This window comes from Symphalangus syndactylus, chromosome 10 (assembly GCF_028878055.3).
Source record: "Symphalangus syndactylus isolate Jambi chromosome 10, NHGRI_mSymSyn1-v2.1_pri, whole genome shotgun sequence".
Lineage (NCBI taxonomy): Eukaryota > Metazoa > Chordata > Mammalia > Primates > Hylobatidae > Symphalangus > Symphalangus syndactylus.
The window spans coordinates 124,307,938-124,327,579 of NC_072432.2; the positions used below are offsets into that span (position 1 = coordinate 124,307,938).

The 19,642-nt window shown below is 37.5% G+C and overlaps 1 long non-coding RNA gene across 1 annotated transcript in view; it reads left to right on the forward strand.

Moving 5' to 3' along the window:
* The window catches only part of LOC129491484 (uncharacterized), a 206,073-nt gene that overhangs the window by 23,221 nt on the left and 163,210 nt on the right, over window positions 1–19,642 (forward strand). The window contains exon 2 of the long non-coding RNA XR_010114136.1: window positions 5,990–6,206. This is a non-coding gene — a long non-coding RNA (uncharacterized lncRNA). The remainder of the gene's footprint in view (window positions 1–5,989; window positions 6,207–19,642) is intronic.

Below are 19,642 nucleotides of genomic sequence, written 5' to 3' on the forward strand. Positions count from 1 at the left end.
ACAAAACAATAACAACAACAACAACAAAAAGATTTTTCCCATCCTCTGCAATATCTCCTATTTATACAACATGAGTGTTGCATGCAGAAAACAGGCCAGATAAGACGTAGGTAGTGTCATTCAGTGGCTTCCTGAAAGATTGTGAATGAGGAAATACAGCAAGGAGGGACATGGAGCCAGGACTGACAGAGAAGAGAGGTTATAGTTTGACCAAAGTAGAGATGAAAAGGAATTTCTGACCGCTTATGAGATTAAATGCTTGTACTGGTCAAGAAAATGCTCGGAAGTTGAACTTAGAATTAAGGGCCCCTAAGGGCCTCTTGTTCCTTGTCGTGGGAAAGGGATAAAGAATTGTTATCAATAAGGTAATTGGGTTTTACAGACTGGGTATCTAAATGGAGTCTATTCACATAATGTATGATATTGCTAATATTATGATTTTTAAAAATTTTTATTTTTATTTATTTTTATTATTATTTTTTGAGACGGAGTCTCGTTCTGTTACCCAGGCTGGAGTGCAGTCGTGCGATCTTGGCTCACTGCAAGCTCCGCCTCCTGAGTTCACGCCATTCTCCTGCCTCAGCCTCCTCAGTAGCTGGGACCACAGGTCTAGAAAGCCAAATACCACATGTTCTCACTTATAAGTGGGAGCTAAATGATGAGAACTCATGGCCACCACGCCCAGCTAATTTTTTTTTTTTTTTTGTATTTTTAGTAGAGATGGGGTTTCACCATGTTGGCCAGGATGGTCTCGATCTCCTGACCTCGTGATCTGCCCGCCTCAGCCTCCCAAAGTACTGGGATTACAGGCGTGAGCCACTGCGCTCACCCAAAATTTTTATTTTTTTATGGGCATATAGTAGGCATTTTTTAAATGCTAGCTAAATTTGCCATGGTTTTAAACAAAAATATTTATTCTATATTTCAAATGTTTTCAGGTGTGCTGAGAAAGAAGTGTGTGTCTGTGTGCTTGTGCCATGTACAAAACTAATTACCTGAGGTAATTAATGTTACAATATTCATTAATAGACGGGTTATAATGTTATGCACGGTAATGATATTTGAGATCTAAGGTTGGAAAAAAGCATATGGAGAAAAGGGCTGAAAGTGAAATTCTCAGTCATGTTCACAGTTGCAGAGTTGATGGAGGAAGAAATCTAGAGATAGAATCTGAGTAAGCAATTCCTAGCAAATAGATTAGGAATCACAACAGTAAAATTGGACATTAAAATTATTGTCCCAGTTGGATAAAGAAAATGTGGTACATATATACCATAACAAAGAATGACGTCATGTCTTTTGCAGAAACGTGGTTGGAGCTGGAGGCCACTGTCCTTAGCAAACTAACTCAGGAACAGAAAGCCAAACACCACATGTTCTCACTTATAAATGGGAGCTAAATGATGAGAACTCGTGGACACAGAGGGGAACAACAGACACTGGGCCTACTTAAGGATGGAGGATGAGAGAAGGGAGAGGATCAGAAAAAATAACTATTGGGCATAGGCTTAGTACCTGGGTGATGAAATCATCTGTACACCAAATTCCCGTGACATGAGTTTACCTATATAACAAACCTGAACGTGTGCCTTTGAACCTAAAATAAAAGTAAAAAAAACAAAAACAAGCAAAAAAAAATGATGTATACTTAAAGACACCAAGGTCAGGCATGAGAAGAAAATGCAGTTCCCAAACTGGATCCTAGATCTAAATTTCTTTTTCTTTGGCTATAAAGGACAATATTAAAAGAATGGGCAAAAATTTGAGTAAGGTCTATAGATTAGATGATAGTATTATAACAACAACCATGTTAATTTCCCGACTTTTATAACTGAGCTTGCTTTTAGAAAATACACATGGTTCATTTAGGAGTAAAGGAACATCATGCCTGTAACTTACTTGCAAATAGCTCAGAAAAAAATATGCACATTAATAGAAGGATAAAGCAAGTAAACTCATAAGATTGAGGGAAACTACAGACAAGTATACAAGAATTCTCTGTAATATTCTTGAAATTTTTCTGTAAGTCTGACATTTTTTTCAAAAACAAAAAGTCATATTTAGCAAAATATTCAGTATTGGTGATCTGGGTAAAGGGTACACGGGAATTCTTTGCACTATTCTTGCAATATTTCTGTAAGTTTGAAATTCATTTAGAATAAAAAGAAAAAAGATACTAGTGTCCATTTATACCTTTTTTTTTTTTTTTTTTTTTTTTTTTTTTTTTTTTGGTGACAGAGTTTCGCTCTTCTTGCCCAGGCTGGAGTGCAATGGCACGATCTCGGCTCACTGCAACCTTCACCTCCTGGGTTCAAGCAATTCTCCTGCCTCAGCCTCCCAAAGAGCTAAGATTACAGGTGCCCACCACCATGCTTGGCTAATTTTTGTATTTTTAGTAGAGATGGGGTTTCACCCTGTTGGCAAGGCTGGTCTTGAACTCCTGACCTCAGGTGATCCGCCCACCTCTGCCGCCCAAAGTGCTGGGATTACAGGCATGAGCCACCACGCCTGGCCCATTTATACATTTAAAAGAGCCCTGACAAAAACATTTGCTCGTGGCATGGTTGTTTCCTAATACAAATTTAAAAATTGCTATCTATCTAGAATAAAGTACTTGCTGTTAAATAGACAACAAAAATAAAAAGTCGATAAACAACAAAAAAATTGTCCCAAACGTTTGCATTATTAACAGAATTCTTGATTTTGGTATGCGTTAGATATCTGAAATCAACATGAATAAATTACATTCATGATTTTGATATCCGCCATCCTACTCCTCCTCTTATTCTTTTAGCTCAGTAGATGGCGCCATGCAGTTGCTCATGGTATAAACCTCACCGTCAACCTCATTTCCTTTGCTCTAGTGTCTTCCACATCCTATCAGTCACCGATCCAGATGTCCCTTCCTCTCAAATACTCCTCAGTGTACCTGACTCAGCTCCATTCCTGCAGCCACTCCTGCAGTAAAGCCACCTATTGTAGCTACTGCATCAGTCACTGCGCTGGTTCAGGGCAGTGGTTCTCAGAAACCCGGGGCTATTAGGCAAGATCTGAAGGCATTTCCGATTGTCACGACTGGGGCGAGGTGCTACTGGCATCTCGTGGATAGAGACCTGGGATGCTGCTAAACATTCTCCAGTGCCCAGGAAAGCCCCACAACAACGATGTGGCCCAAATCATGTCAACAGTGTGGCCATTGGGAAATCCTGGCAAAGGAACATCTTTTACCATCTGCCTGATAAAATTTCCCGAAAGCAGTGTGCATCGTCTAGAAAATAAAAAGATGTAATTACCATTATGCATGTTCTCACTTATAGGTGGGAACTGAACAATGAGAACACGTGGACATAGGAAGGGGAGCATCACACTCCGGGGACTGTTGTGGGGTGGGGGGAGGGATAGCATTAGGAGATACACCTAATGCTAAATGATGAGTTAATGGGTGCAGCACACCAACATGGCACATGTATACATATGTAACAAACCTGCACGATGTGCACACGTACCCTAAAACTTAAAGTATAATAATAAAATTAAAAAAAAGACAGATATTTCTATGCATCACTAAAACCCCAAATGGGCACTCATTTTATACTAGAATGACACATTTTGTTAAATGAATCCAACAGTTGATGATTTTAATAGTTAACATCAGGATAACATTGGTTACCTTAGCATACACAAGTAAATCATTTTCTCTGCTTTAATCACTGTCATACAGTTGTGTGTCTGCCCTTGTTAATTTCTTTTATAATGATTATGTTCTTTTAAGAGTATGCTTACTACTGGAGCCCACATAGGATATTCAATGGTTAGCAATTTAAACTTAAAAAATCCTAACAGAACAGAAAATACCAAGGAAATAAAAGCAATGCAAACAAACTGACGTTGTGAAGACTAAATGAAATTATCACTGTTATAAACTGTGCAGCTAAAACTAGGTCAACACGAATACTGTGAAGGGAGCACTGGCAGTTACATGGCAAGTTGTGCAATTGTGAAGTTAACTGCATCATGGCTTTCCTCTCCTGAGGGGATGGCATACACTCAGACTCCCAGTAGATGGGGAAAAGCGCCTCTTAAGCCAAGATGGGATTTCAAATGCAACTCCAGACACAATCAGTTTCTCCTAATGAAAATGGAACAAGTTAGAGCATGACTATTTTAAATTTGTGTTGTTTTTACATTAAGCAACAACATAACAAGGAGCCTAATCATGCCATGTCTCTGCTTAACATCCTTTAGTGGTTTTCTTTGCAGTTTGAATGAAGTCTAAATTCTTGACTAAAGTTTAAAAAGCTGTACAAGGTCTGAACCCCTCTCTTACCTCTTATCTCTCTGCAATTGGCTTTCCTGAACATCTTTCAGATACTTGTACATGTAATGCTCACTCATCCTGTTACTTCTGCTACCTTGCATGTGCTAATTTCTCTGTCTGAAACATCCTGTTTCCCCATCCCCAACCTTCCTGGTGGGCTTCTGCATCCAACTGACTCAACTTGCTTTTTAGCTTTCGAGTATCCATTTTGTTGTGTTGCTAGCAGTGTTAAATTCCCGGCTGTTTCTGTGAGGCTTATCTAAGTTTCCAAGAAAGTATAACCTTCCTTCCCCCAAATCAATCAATCAAACAAACAAACAAAGCTATTAGAAGCGGAAGTACTAGGTATCTCATCAATTGTTAAATGTTGTGCTCCATTAACACTGACTTTTGGTCAGTATGCAATATTCTTCCTCTGTTATTCATTGATCTTCATCTAGTTTGGGTTTTCCATAGCACAATTATGGTAGTTTACACCTGAATAGAGCCCCCACAAACTATCTTTAGTAGTAAAAGAAATGAAACAAAATAAATGGAAACAGAAGAATGTATCTCTTGGAGGGGAGAGTTCAGAATATGAGAGTTAAAACTCCTTGAATACTTCATGTAATATTCTTTTTTTTTTTTTTGAGACAAGATCTCACTCTGTCTCTCAGGATGAAGTGCAGTGGAATGATCTCAGCTCACTGCAACCTCTGCCTCCCGGGTTCAAGCCATTCTCATACTTTGGCCTCCTGAATAGCTGGGACTACAGGCACCTGCCACCAAGTTGAGAATTTTTTTATTTTTAGTAGAGATAGGGTTTCATGTTGGCCAGGCTGTTCTTGAACTCCTAGCCTCAAGTGATCTGCCTGCCTTGGCCTCCCAAAGTCCTGAGATTACACGTGTGAGCCACCGCGCCCAGTGTTGTGTAAAATTCTTGATCATCCCTGAAAACTTCTGTAAAATTACTGAAGGGTTATCCACTTTCTGTGTGTGGTATTAGATCCCATAGTTGAGTAAGTCTATTTATGCTGTTATCACCATGTTAATTACTTCTGTATCATTTTAAAAACTAGCTTTTTGGAGGTGAAGTGTAATTTTAATCTTTACGATAGTGCTTTGACCTTCTCTTTAGAAGAAAAACATGTAAAAATCATCTTAATGCTTAGTGATTGGGAGACTGCGTTGCAGATTCACACTGTGAAGTCAGGAAGTCCATTTTGGCTCAGCTTGAATTCCAGTTTCCAATAGGGTTGTGCCCTTGCTCTCTACCTCCTCTGAATTCTTAGCTGATACTGTTGGGAAGTAAAATATGATAATATGTCAAACTGTCAATGAATGCTTTCCTTAAATATAATAGGAGCTTTATGACTAAGTGCCAACACTGTTTGGATTTTATTTGACCTGAACAGCAAGTCTGCATTTATGCATAAGACATTATGCTATATATATAAATTATGGTGTCTAAATAGGTACAGAAGCATTCTAGAGGTTAGCAGCTTAGGAAGTCAAGTCTTAATGTGTTTGGAGAGGAGCATCTTAAATGAGGGTTCTGAAGGATGTAGACTGTTGAAAGAGTAAAAAACACAGCATCAGAGAGGGTACGTAACTCTATGTGGAAGCTAATTCTAACTGGAAAATGGCCATAGTCATGAAGGATGTTCACCAATCATTCTGCCTGCCTTCCAGACACATTCCAGACATTGAAGTTAGACGTGGATCTGTGATTCGACGTGGCCAATAGAAAGAGCTGAAGTGATGAGACTCTTTTCTGGCAGAAGTCTGTTGGAACAAAACTGGGAGTTTCCAAGTGTCTTAATCCATGTTCCACTGACTGGCGATGTTCCAGATGGAGGAGGCCTCATCAGCCTGCACCCCTCAGTGAAGATGATGAGGGTGTGTCGAAGTAAGCCTCTATGATTTTGGGGCATGTGATTTTGGGGTTATTACAATAGCATAAACCAGACTATCATGACCAATAGAGTGGGCTGTTTTTCCTTACCTAGATTGAAAAAAATTCAGAATGTCAGGGTACATCTGATTGTCACCACCTTATAGGAGGCCATGGGGAAAATGTATGAGGAAACTGATGATGAAATATCACAGAGCTATGTTTCTATATATGACAGCTTATACAATTAAGATGAATGGAAAGAGAATTAAAATTAAATAGGTTTGCCATTTGCTCTACTAGATAGCTCTATTTAATTTAATAATTGCTTAGCATAATTAATTATACATTTATTTATTTACAGACTGTAAATATCATATCTCCTCCTGTGTTTGACTCATACATCTTGAAACTCCGAGGCTATTTGATTAGAAATATCCAAACTCGGGGTAGCATATAGAATGATTATGATGGGAATTTTCAAAAACAAACTAAGAATCACCACCTTCTCTCTAATCTTAAAGTATATGTTGTTTAAGATTTTTTCACACTCCGATTTATATTATAGATAAAAAATATACCTGGATACTCAATTAGACTTCATTGTTTTGAGAGCAAAAACCTGTCTGGTGTATTTAAGAGAGTTTCTGGTCCACAGAGAGTGCTCTGAAATGTTTTGAATATTTGAATGTTTAGAATTAAGTAAATTGGCAAGTGATAACAATCATACCACGTGCATGGAGATCAACAAAACTGCATTGAAATTCATGTCAAGGAACAAATGATTTTGCTTTCTGGAATAGATTGAGGGATAGCATCAATCCACAGTTAGGAAGATAGCTAGTCACTGGGAGATCATTCGGAATAAGCTCTCATTTGGTCATAGAGAACATAATTCTGTTTAATATCATGATGTTTTTTAAGCTCAGAGAAGCATACGGTAGCCAAGAGGGTTGGAGAGATGTCAGAATGGAACTTACCAGGATAATTGTCTTTCATCTGTGGCAGTTGCTTAACCTAATGGAAAAAAGAGTATTTAGTCTCAAGCAAGGGACTTTGTATCATTAACACTAACATTAGGCAGATGGTGAACCTGAGAGACATGCTCAGTTGTTAGTAGTTTTGCCTTATGAGATAAGCCAAAGCAAATTCGATGCTAACATTTTTTTTTCTTTGTTTTGAGACTGAATCTTGCTCTGTTGTTCCAGCTGGAGTGCAGTGGCCTGGTTCAATCTTGGCTCACTGCAACCTCTGCCTCCTGGATTCAAGCGATTCTCCTGCCTCAGCCTCTCAAGTAGCTGGGATTATAGGCATCCACCAGCATGCCCAGCTAATTTTTATATTTTTAGTAGAGATAGGGTTTCACCATGTTGGCCAGGCTGGTCTCAAACCCCTGACCTCAAGTGATCAACCCATCTGGGCCTCCCAAAGTGCTGGGATTACAAGTGAGAGTCACCGTGCCCGGCCATATGCTAACATATTTATGCATGAATAGCATTAGTTTAGTTTAAACTAGAGTTCAACACATAGCTGGGTGTTTTATTTTTTTTAAATTTTTTTAGCTTTATCGAGGTATAATTGACAAGAATTGTATATATTTAAGGTGTACAACTCGATGTTTTGATATGTGTACACATGGTGAAATGATTATCACAATCAAGTTAAGATATCCATCACCTCACATAGTTACCATTTTGTGTGTGTGTGTGTGTGTGTATTGAGAACACTTAAAATCTACCCTCTTTGCAAATTTCAACATACAATACGGTATTATTAACTGTAGTCACCATGCTGTACATTAGATCACTAAAACTCGTTTATCTTGCATAACTGAAATTGCATGCCCTTTGACCAACATCTCCCCATTCCACAGTCCTTGACAACCACCATTCTACGCTCTGCTTCTATGAGTTCGACTATTTTAGATTCCATATATAAGTGAGATCCTGAAGTGTCTTTCTGTGTCTGGATTATTTCACTTAGCATAACATCCTCCAGGTTCATGTTGTCACAAATGGTGGGATTTCATTCTTTTTAAAGACATAATAATATTATGTTGTGTGTACACACACACACACACACACACACACACACACACGCACACCACATTTTCTCTATCCACTCATCTGTCAACTGGCATTTAGGTTGTTTCCATATTTTGGCTATTGTGAATAATGCTTCAGTGAACATGGGGTATAGATCTCTTTGAGATTCTGATTTAATTTCCTTTGGATATATGAGGGGACTTCATAAAGTTCATGGAAAAATGAAACTAAAAGATAAAAATAAAAATGTAAACTTTTTTTCTCAACATAAGCACTATCAAGTTCAAGACATTTTTGTAAGCTATGATGCCAGCTGTTTAGTCCATCCCTAAAGAACTGAGGGTCCTAGGAATTTAACCATGTCAATGTGGATTTTTAGATTATTAACTAAAGAAAATAGGTGCTTTTTACAGATTTGCTTTAAGATTAGGAAGCAAAAGAATTCAGAAGGACTTTGGCTAAATCAGGACTGTAAGGTAGCTGCCTAATATTTCTCATAGAAATGCTTGTAAAATTGTCCTTGTTTGATGAGAGGAATGAGCAGGAGCATTGTCATGGTGGAGAAGGACTCTGGTGAAGCTTTCTGGGTGTTTTACTGCTAAAACTTTGGCTAACTTTCTCAAAACACTCATAATAAGCAAGTGTTGCCATTCTTTGGCCCTCTGGAAAGTCAACCAGCAAAATGCTTTGAGCATCCCAAAAAACTGTTGCTATGACCTTTGCTCTTGACTGGTCCTTTTACTTTCACTGGACCACATCTACCTCTTGGTAGCATTGCTTTGATTGTACTTTGCCTTCAAGATTGTACTAGTAAAGCCATGGTTCATTTACCGTTACAATTTTTCAAATAAATGTTTAAGAATGTTGACACCACTTGTTTAAAATTTCCATTGGAAACTCTGCTCTTGTCTGCAGCTGATCTGGGTAGAACAGTTGGTTTTGACACTCATTAAGTGGAAAGTTTGTTTAATTTAAATATTTCAGTCAGAATTGTGTAAGCTGAACCAGTTGAGATGTCTCTGGTGTTGGCTATTGTTTCTACTGTTAATCATCAGTCATCTTCAGTTAAGGCATGAACAGGATGAATTTTTTCCTCAAAAATTGAAGTGGATGGTTTGCTGAGAGCAACAATTCACTTCAACAACAATTAATCCCTTCTTAAAACAAGGTACCCATTTGTAAACTGCTGATTTCTTTGGGGAATTGTTCCCATAAACTTTTCATAAAGCCACAGTGATTTTACCATTTTTCCACCAAAACTTCACTATCAACTTGATGTTTGCTCTGGTTAGATTTTAGCAGAAATCATGTTGCTGTCATAGGGGCTGTTTTCAAACTGATGTATTATCCTTCTTTGTGTCTCAAATGAGATTCTGTTCAGATATGTTATAACGCATTAGTACAAGTTTATTTTGGTGCAAAATAATTTTGAAATCTTTGTGTAATTTTTTTAAAATAATGCATTTTCCATGAACTTTTTGAAGCATCCTTATACACCCAGAAGTGGGATTGCTGGATCATATGGTAGTTCTATTTTTAATTTTTTGAAGAATCTCCATACAGCTTTTCGTGTAACTATTGGCTATTTGTATGTCTTCTTGAGAAAAACATCTAGTTAGACCTTTTGCTCATTTTAAAATTAGTTTTTTTTTGTTTTTTGCTATTGAGTTGTATGAATTCCTTATATATTGTGAGTATTAACTTTTGTCAGATATATGGTTTACAAATACTTTCTCCCATTAAGTTACCTTTAACTCTGTTAATTGTTTATTTATTTTTATTTTATTTTATTTTATTTTTTATTTTTTTGCTGTGCAGAGGCTTTTTAGTTTGATGGAATCCCATTTGTCTATTTTTGCTTTGTTGCCTGTGCTTTGGTGTCATGGCCAAAAAAATCTTTGCCAAGACCATGTCAAGAAGCTTTTCCTCTATGTTTTCTTCTAGTAGTTTTATAGTTTCAGGTCTTACACTTAAGTCTTTTATACATTTTGAGTTGACTTTTGTGTGCGGTATAAGATAAAGATCCATTTTCATTCTTTGGCATGTGAATGTCCAGTTTCCCTAACACCATTCATATTGAAGAAACGATCCTTTCTCCATTGTGTGTTCTTGACATCCTTGTTGAAGATCAGTTGACCATAAATGTGTGGATTTATTTCTTGGCTCTCTTTTCTGTTCCATTGGTCTATATGTGTTTTTATGTAGTTGGGTGATTTAAAAATAATATTTTGCTTGTTAGTATTGCAAGCTGTCTTCAGTGAGTTTTCATGTTTACATCATTTTTCTAAAATTCTAAAGCTTTATGGACTATGCACTTTGATTATTTCTTTAAAGCATCCAGAATGGTGCCATATGTACAACAGGAACAGCCAATTTTTGAGTGAGCCTATGTTCTAAGCACTGTATTTAGATACTTTACTAATATCTCATTTAATACTCTCAACAAGCACACAATGTACATATTTATTCTTTCATTTAATAAGTATTTATGAAATGCCCACTACTATTCACCCATGATATTCCCACTACTATGAGCAATGGTATAATTACTTCCATTTTACAGATGAGAAAACTGAGACTAGGAAACATTTATTTAACCCTGCTAAAGTTACTGTTGTAGGTCTTTCCTAAGATGTCTACATCTTAATTTCCAGAAACTGTGAATATGTTACCTTACATGGAAAAAAGGATTTTGATGATGTGATTAAGCTTAAGGATCTTATAATGGAGAGATTAGCCTGGCTTATCCATGTGGCCCCGATCTAATCACATGAGTCCTTAAAGGTGAAAAACTTTTCCAGCTGTGGTTATAGAGAGATGTGAAGAGAGGAAGAGGTCAGAAATATGCAACATTACTGGCTTTGAAAACAGATGAAGAGGGCCATAAGCCAATGAATGTGGTTGTCCCTAGAGGCTGAAAAAGTCCAGGAAACAGCTTGTCCTCTAGGGTTTCCAGAGATGAATGCAGCCCTGTGGACACCTTGGATTTAGCTCAGAGACACATGAATTACATTTCTGACTTACAGAACTTTAATATAATAAATCTGTGTTGCTTTAAGCTACTAAGTGTGATAATTTGTTATGGTAGCAATAGAAAATGAATGTAGTTACATAGATAGTCTTATAGCCAGGATTTTATACCAGGTCTCTCTGACTCACAAAATGCACTCATTTTATTATGGACTAGTAAATATTATTACAGCCAAGGAAATGCCTTTCATCCTCCTCTTTTTTTTTCTTTTGATGGAACAGGCTCTATTTCCTCTTCTCATAATAACTGCTGATATTATTTTGAATATTTACCCCTTATTGGATATGGTATAATTGTTAACTAAGGGACCTCACTTTCTTCTGAACAAGGAGTGGCCATGCCACATAAACTAGGTCAATTGTAGATTTTTTCCTGAGATTTTGAATCTTGGCTGGCATATCAGTTAACATGCCATTTATATGGCAGCAAATTAGATGTCCATAGAACCCTTTTCTGATAAAAATTTATGATGGATATACGGAAAAACATTTTTGCATGTCTGTGCTGTCAGGAAAGTAAAAGATTTAATCTGAAGCAAGAAATCAGGAGAGAGATGAATTGAAATGGCTAAGCTAGCACTGGAGCTTGCGTTTGCTGTAGGTGATTTGTTCATTCTGGGTGGTCTAGAATGTGTGTTTAGTAATCATATCTGTGGAAAACAAAAGAAAAAGGTCAGGATCAGGGTATGAAGTCTGATTGGAGACTCCTTCTTTGCCCATAGCACAGTGTTTCCAGAAGTGGCAGTGCTAGTTGACAAAACAGAAAAACAAAACTCACTTCATCTAGGGAGATAGTGGGTATGTATAAATACATCTTTCATAGCTTTGGCTCTAGGCAAGCTAGAAAAAGAAAAACCCCCTGGGAGCATGAGGCTGGAATTCACACTATATGTATGATCCCAAAAGCTCTAAGTTGAAAATGTAGTTTAAAGTGGTCCCAGGTTATTGGTGTTTGATGCACTTGTAAGAAATAAACACAAATTCTGCTTGAAGAAATTTATCATCAGCCTAGACTTCAAAGAATTTCCACAGAAGGAGTGCCAAGAAACATAAATTTATGGTAATAAATAGGGAACAAATCCTTGTGTCAGCAAAACAGAAGACCACAGAAACAGGCATGCAATGATTGTGGATATTACAATCATAAAATAACTGTGTTTAATATGTTTATGAAATTAAAAGATTGTATGGAATTATAATATGAGAAACAATACTATCAAACTTGACCAGGTAGATTAGAAAATAAATACAACTTAGATATACCTTCACAGCTGCTACATCCTATGTGTATTTCTTTCTGGCTTGTGTAGTTCCATTGCTTGGAGACAGCTAATGACTTACCCTTCTCGGATGCTGTTGTGCCACCAGAATAACCAGCTATATGCCTGGTGTCTCTGGCTATTTCCACCACTTTCAGACTTGGATAAAATTCTGCATGACAGGGTGTGGAATCTGCATCCTGAGGTGTTACTCAAAGGGCCAGATGAGAAACTTGGAAGTGCAGGGGGAATTAATTTCCATTAGGGTAAAGTTAAGCTACTATAAACAAGAGACATAAAACAGCTGAGTATGGGCAGGCGCGGTGACTCACACCTATAATCCCAGCACTTTGGGAGGCCGAGCCAGGCAGATCATGTGATGTCAAAAGTTTGAGACTAGCCTGCCTAACATGGCGCAACACCGTCTCTATTAAAAATACAGAAAATTAGCCGGGCGTGATGGCGGGCGCCTGTAATCTCAGCTACTCGGGAGGCTGAGGCACAGGAATTGCTTGAAGCCGGGAGGTGGCGGTTGCAGTGAGCCGAGATTGTGCCACTGCACTCCAGCCTGGGTGACAAGAGTGAAACTCCATCTCAAATAAACAAAAAACAAAAACAACAAAAAACCAAAAACAGCTGAGTATATAAATTTTCTCTTTTTCCCGTTTTCCATGCACTATTCCACAGGATGGTTACTTTTTAAAGCCATTTGTGAAATGGGAGCCAATCTGATACTACATCATTTTTGTATTTTTTCACTTCCTTTCTTAATTTACTTTTTGTTCATCTTTGGTTTCTGAAATGTTCACTTAAGAGCCCATGCTAACACGTGAGTGATTAAGATAGTAAATCTATGCAGAACTTGCACAAAATAATAATTATTAGAATAAGCTCTTAGAAAAATTAGGCTTGATGGGGTTAAACAAATAAAATAGAACTAAAATCCTGGGCAACAGTTGAGAAGATGGTGAGTGCAGTAAAAAAAGGTTCTAAGGTTCTGGTCTTGTTTCATATTAATTAACTTTGGACTTTGTAAATCTAATCAATAATACTAAAATCTCCAGAGCAACTAATAGAAATGTGGTGAAATAATTACAAAAGAAGTAGAGGAAAAATAAAACAAGGACACAGGGTATTAAAGCCCTCAGTCTATCCAAAAGAAAGCAAGAAGGAGTTGTGGAAAACAAGGCAAATAGAAATAAAAAATAAGATGGGCTATTTGTAATTATGAGTAATATAAATGAAACTCTTAAAAGACAAAAACTCTTAAGCTTGATAGAAACATTTAAAGCTGGGTTGTATACTATCTATGAAAAACATAGCCAAAACATAAAGACACAGACTGTAGGTCAAATATGGAAAAAGATAATACCATTTAAATACTATCCCTCTGCCAAAGCTGGTATGACTGTATTAATGTCTGACAAAGTAAAATATTAAGGCATAGAGCATTTCTAGAGACAAAGAGAATCGCCACTGATAAAAGTTTGAAATAATCAGGAAGTTTTAACTTTCTAATCTTGAATGTTCCTATTAACATAGTTTTGAAATATATAAAATAAAAATTTACACTATGTAAGGAGAAATAAAAAAAATCTTAGAGAGGTTTTCACATACTGTCTTTGTAAATGTTAAGATAAGCAGACAGTCAGTAAGAGAATAGATCTGAACCACATAATTGTTACAAATTTTAAAATTTCAATGGCTTAGAACATTCTAGGTTTATTTCTTGTTTAAATAAATAGCCTAACACAAGTGTTCCTAATTGGTAAGAGACTGTGTAGGTGGTATGTAGGGCTTCTGTGCACTGTGGCCATTTAGAGACCAAGGAAAACAGATGGTCACAATATACAATTTCCAAGATCGTGCTGAGTATCAAACACTAGCTGGTAGACAGGGGAAGAAAGCATAAAAGATCACATGGGGAGTTTATATGACATAGGCTGAAGGTGGGTTTTTTCACTTCCATCCATATTCATTTTCTGAAACTCAAACATATGGCTGCACCTAACTACAAGAAAGGCTGAGAAATAGCCCATCTAAATACATGATCAGTATTTTAAAAATGGAATCCCATTTTATGTAGAGTATTAAGAGTTAGAAAATTCAATGAAAATGATGGTACCATTTACAAAAGCAACAAGAATGTAAAATGCCAGGAACAATTCTAACAACAGATGTGCAATTTTGTTGGAAGAATTATGGAAGACCTGAATCAATCAAATATTATGTTCATGGATAGGTAGAGTCAGTATCATAAAGATGTCAGTTTTCCCCTAATTGACCTATAGATTCAAAGCAACTAAGTCAAAATCCTAATTGGAATTTTGTGGAATTTGACAAGCTGACTTTAAAGTTTGTATGAAAGAGCAAAGATTGATGAATAGTCAAGATGCTCCTTGAGAAGATGAAGCATGTGGCGGTGGAGGTGGTGAACTGGTCTACCAGAGAGCAAGAATTAGTATACAGCTACACTGATGAAAATGGTGTGGTATTGGCGCAGGATATAGAACAGATAGATGGGGCAGAATAAAAGTCCAGAAACAAAACCAAGTGTGTTTGAAAACCTGATGTAGGGCAGAGCTATTCAATAAATGCTGCTGGGAGACTTAACCATAGGAAAAAAGCAATGAGGATTCCTATATACTGCCATATACAAAGATCAGTCCCAGACAGAGCAAAGACATAACTGTGAAAAACAAATACTTAAAATGTTTAGAAGAAAATATAGGAGAATATCTCCATGATCCCAGAGCAGGAAAGGGCTTTTTAAAGCAATATATAAAAAGAACAGCATTTATGTTTTTTTTTCTTTTTATATATTGCTTTAAAAAATCCTTTTCCTGCTCTGGGATCATGGAGAATTCTTCTATAACTGTGTTAATTAACCATGTTAAAGAATCTCTGTCCATCTAAAGATATGCAATGCAGATGAAAATATAAGTAATAAATTGTAAGAAGAGAATTGATACATAACAATTTGTTAATATTTATAAAATATAGATATTATCTATATTTCAGTAAGAAAAGATAAACGATCTGATAGAAAATTGGGTAAAAGACCTATACAGACATTTTACAGAAGTATAAATGTAGACATATGAAAAAATTGTAATCTTTTGAGATAGTTAAACCAATAGTTAGAACTCAGGAGAAAGTAAGACTTTAAGACTTTAACTTTCTTTTCTTAAATAAGTTGATTTTTTTCACTGTTGTATGGCATCATCCTTTCATTCTTTTTTATTAGCCATCTTCATCTTTCTCATCCGATGCTTAGTATGACAGGCTGGTAAGTACAATGTAATTTTGAATGTCTCAAGTGGGTTTGCTGCCTTTCTTAGAGTAGAGTGCTGCTTCAGAAACTATTTGGGTCAATTTCCTAATGTTTGCCTTTATCTGAATTGAATGAGTCATGCTTGTCAGTTCAACAGAGAAAAAAGAAGAAATTGATCAGTTTTCTTTGTTTAAAAAAGCATCAGTTTGTAATTGCACATCTTGAGCTATCTGATCTTTAACAATAGAAAGGGTGACTTAGGTTAAGAGAATTATTTGGCTTAGTCAATTGATTCATGCCTCTGGCCTTTAATACACCCAGTTACGTTATTATTCCAGGAAACTAGTTTTCCGTGCTACCATTTGTCATTTTCTATATGTGAGTAATCAGTTCACTTCTTCCAAATACTTGAAGTTTTGACACAAACCTAACACCATGAAAGCCAGTTAAGTTTTATTGTTAAGGGAGAAAAATCCTGACCTAGCAATGATAAAATAGTCTTTTCATATTTGCTTACTGGAAGAGTTCAAGTTTGCTGGAGTGCCACCTCTTATTTGTTCAAAGCCCCTGGAACAGAGGAAACCCCTGCCCTCCAGAGATATTCATTAGCCCCAAAGAGTAAAGATGTGTGTTGTCACCTCCATGCTCAAGGGGAATACTGTGAATGTTTAGTTATTTTGAAGGAGAAAGTGCAATGAGATCACAGAGAAGTTCTAGAAAGAAGAAGAACATTGTAAGGCAAGACCTATAGTCAAAAATCAGAATAGGCTGTTTTTCTTTTGTTTTATGTAATGTGATTTCTGCTATTCGCAAGTTCTCTTTCTAGCTCTTTTTTTTTTTCCTGATTCACCATTCATTCATTTTTCGACACATTTATTAAGCATTAATTGCATGCCAAGTCTCTTCTGGGTGTTTGTGATGCATGCATGAGCAAAACCAACAAAAATCCCTGTCTTCATGGAGCTTGCATTCTAATGGAGGAAGGCCGATGATAAACAATAAGTGTAATCAATAAGTGAATTAAATGGTATGTTGAGAATTGATAAGTATTGTCAAGGAAAGTTGGGAATTGATAAGTATTGTTGGGAATTGATAAGTATTGTCAAGGAAAAGAACAGAGCAGGATGAGGGACACTGAATTGTTGACACAGGGTGGTTGTAATCTTGAATGTGATTTTCAGAAAAGACCTCCATAGAATGGTGACATCTGAGCAGAAATTAAGTAAGGGAAAGGAGCATGTCAGGCTGACTTCTGGAAAGAGAGCTCTAGACAGAGGGCATAGCCAATGCAAAGGCCCCAGGGCAGGAGCATTCCTGGGGCACTTGGGGGACAGCAAAGAGACCTGAGTGGCTGGAGTGAAGTGAGCATGGGGAAAAGTAACAGGACAGGAATTCTGAGTGTTAATGGCAAGGAGTGGAGGGAAGGCCAAGGGTAGGGGAAAGGCAGGCTCTTGGAACTTTGTACACCATCAGAATAACATTAGCTTTCTGCTCTCCCTTCAGTGGGCACCTATGGTGAGATAGACTGCTAGGGAGCAAGTAAGGAAGAAGAGAGACCAGTTAGGATGCTATTGTGTCAAAAAGGTGAGAACTGTGATTAACTTTGGCCATGTATGAACATGGAAGGGATTGCATTTCTTGATAGACTGAATGTAAAATTTAAGAGAAAGATGGGGATGGGTGTGGTGACTCATGCCTGTAATGCCAGCACTTTGGGAGGCTAAGGCAGGTGGATCACGAGGTCAAGAGATTGAGACCATCCTGGCCAACATGGTGAAACCCTGTCTCTACTAAAAATAGAAAAATTAGCCAGGTGTGGTGGTACGCACCTGTAGTCCCAGCTACGTGGGAGGCTGAAGCAGGAGAATTGCTTGAACATGTGAGGTGGAGGTTGCAGTGAGCTGAAATGGTACCACTGCAGTCCGGCCTGGTGATAGAGTGAGACCCCATCCCAAGAAAGATGGAAGTCAAGCATGACTGCCAGGGTTTGGGTCCCAGCGGTTGAAGAATGTAGCAGGCAGAAATGGTGATGACTGCATGCAGAGCAGGCTTTTAGAGTTAGGGGAAGAACAAAAGTTTGGTTTTGGATATTTTAAACCTGTGATATCTATGGGAAATTTATATGGAGTTGAAGTGTGGGCTGGAGTTACGAGTTTGACAGCTGACACCTACTGATTGCATTTACAGTTGTGAGTCTAGTTGAGATGGCCTAGGGAGTGATTAAAGATAGAAAAGAGGCTTTGAAGTGCCTGGGGTGTACCACGGTTAGGGAGATCAGGGTGAGGAAGGGCAACTAGCTGAAGAGAAAGAGGCGAGATGCCAAGGAATTAGGGCAAAACCCAAGAGAATGTGGGAATCTGGTAGCCTAGAGCAGAAAGTGTACTAGGAGGAAGAACTCAAGTGTATTAGACGCTGCTGAGAAGTCAAGTACAAAAGGGACTGATAATAGGGTAGCTAAAAAAAAAGAAAAAAAAAGGGGACAGAGAATTGGCCATTGGATTTAGCAGGGTGGTGAGTTCTGGTGATCTTTATACAGAAAAGTGGTTTCATTTGCATGTTCATTGCAGTACTATTTACAATAACAAAGACATGGAATCAACCTAAATGCCTGTCAACAGATAAAGAAAATGTGGTATGATATACACCATGGAATATTATGCAGCCATGAAAAAGAACAAGATCATGTTCTTTGCAGCAACATGGGTGGAGCTGAAGGCCATTATCCTAAGCGCACTAACACAGGAACAGAAAACCAAATACCATGTGTTCTCACCTGTAAGTAGGAGCTAAACAAAGAGAACACATGGATATGTGTAGGGGAACAACAGACACTGGGGCCTAATTGAGGGTGGAGGGTGGGAGGAGGGAGAGGATCAGAAAATATACCTATCAGGTACTATGCTTATTACCCAGGTGACAAAATTTTCTGTACACCAAACCCCATGACATGAGTTTACCTATATAACAAATCTGCACATGTACCCCTGAAACAAACAAAAAAGATTTTTAAAAGTGGGTTGAAGAGAGTGGGGAGAAGAGGGCTTAGAGACAGTGAAATGGCATATGCAGAAAACTCTTCTGAAGAATTTTGCAAGGAAATATGGCTGTGGCTGGCAGGGGAAGGATTTTGATCTATTTTTGTTTGCTTGTTATTAAGAGGAGAGAAATAAGCAGGCAAAAAGAATAACCCAACAGACAGGGAAAATTTGATGATGCCGGAGAGAGTTTTTAATGCCTGCTTCAGTTTGCTTTTCTACCTCAAATTTCACTCTCTATTTCCTCAGGTCATTTGTCCTTAAAATGCATTTGTTCCTCAACCCACTTGACGGGATCTTCATCAATAAGCATCTCTGTTCGTAAGAGAGCAAAAATGATTAAAAATGTAAAAAAAGGAATCTGTGGGAAACTGATAGCAGGTAATGGATGAAACAATTCAGATTTTAATAATCAAACTTTGATTAAACATAAAAGCCCAATTTTTGGAGGTTTAGGGAGTTTGTATGTTACAATACAATTCTAGAACAAAAGCATGGGAATAACTAGGTTATTTTCCCATCCAATGATCTAGGGAGGTTTGGAAGGGCCTGGAAGAGTTTACTTTCTTTGGTCAAATGTAGAACAGTAATTTGCTGTAGTGTAGAATTCACCTGCCAGTGTTGGTGATTTCCGTGGTCATTAGTTACCAGACACTATAGATAGGATTGACAGTCTTTGGGAAATGCCAGAAAGTGGAGACAGAAATGCCTAAAAAATTGTGATGCAGTCCCTGCTTTGTAGCCTCTTCTGTGACCTTCAACAAATCATTTAACCTTCATACTGAATAATCTATCAAGTTTACTCTTA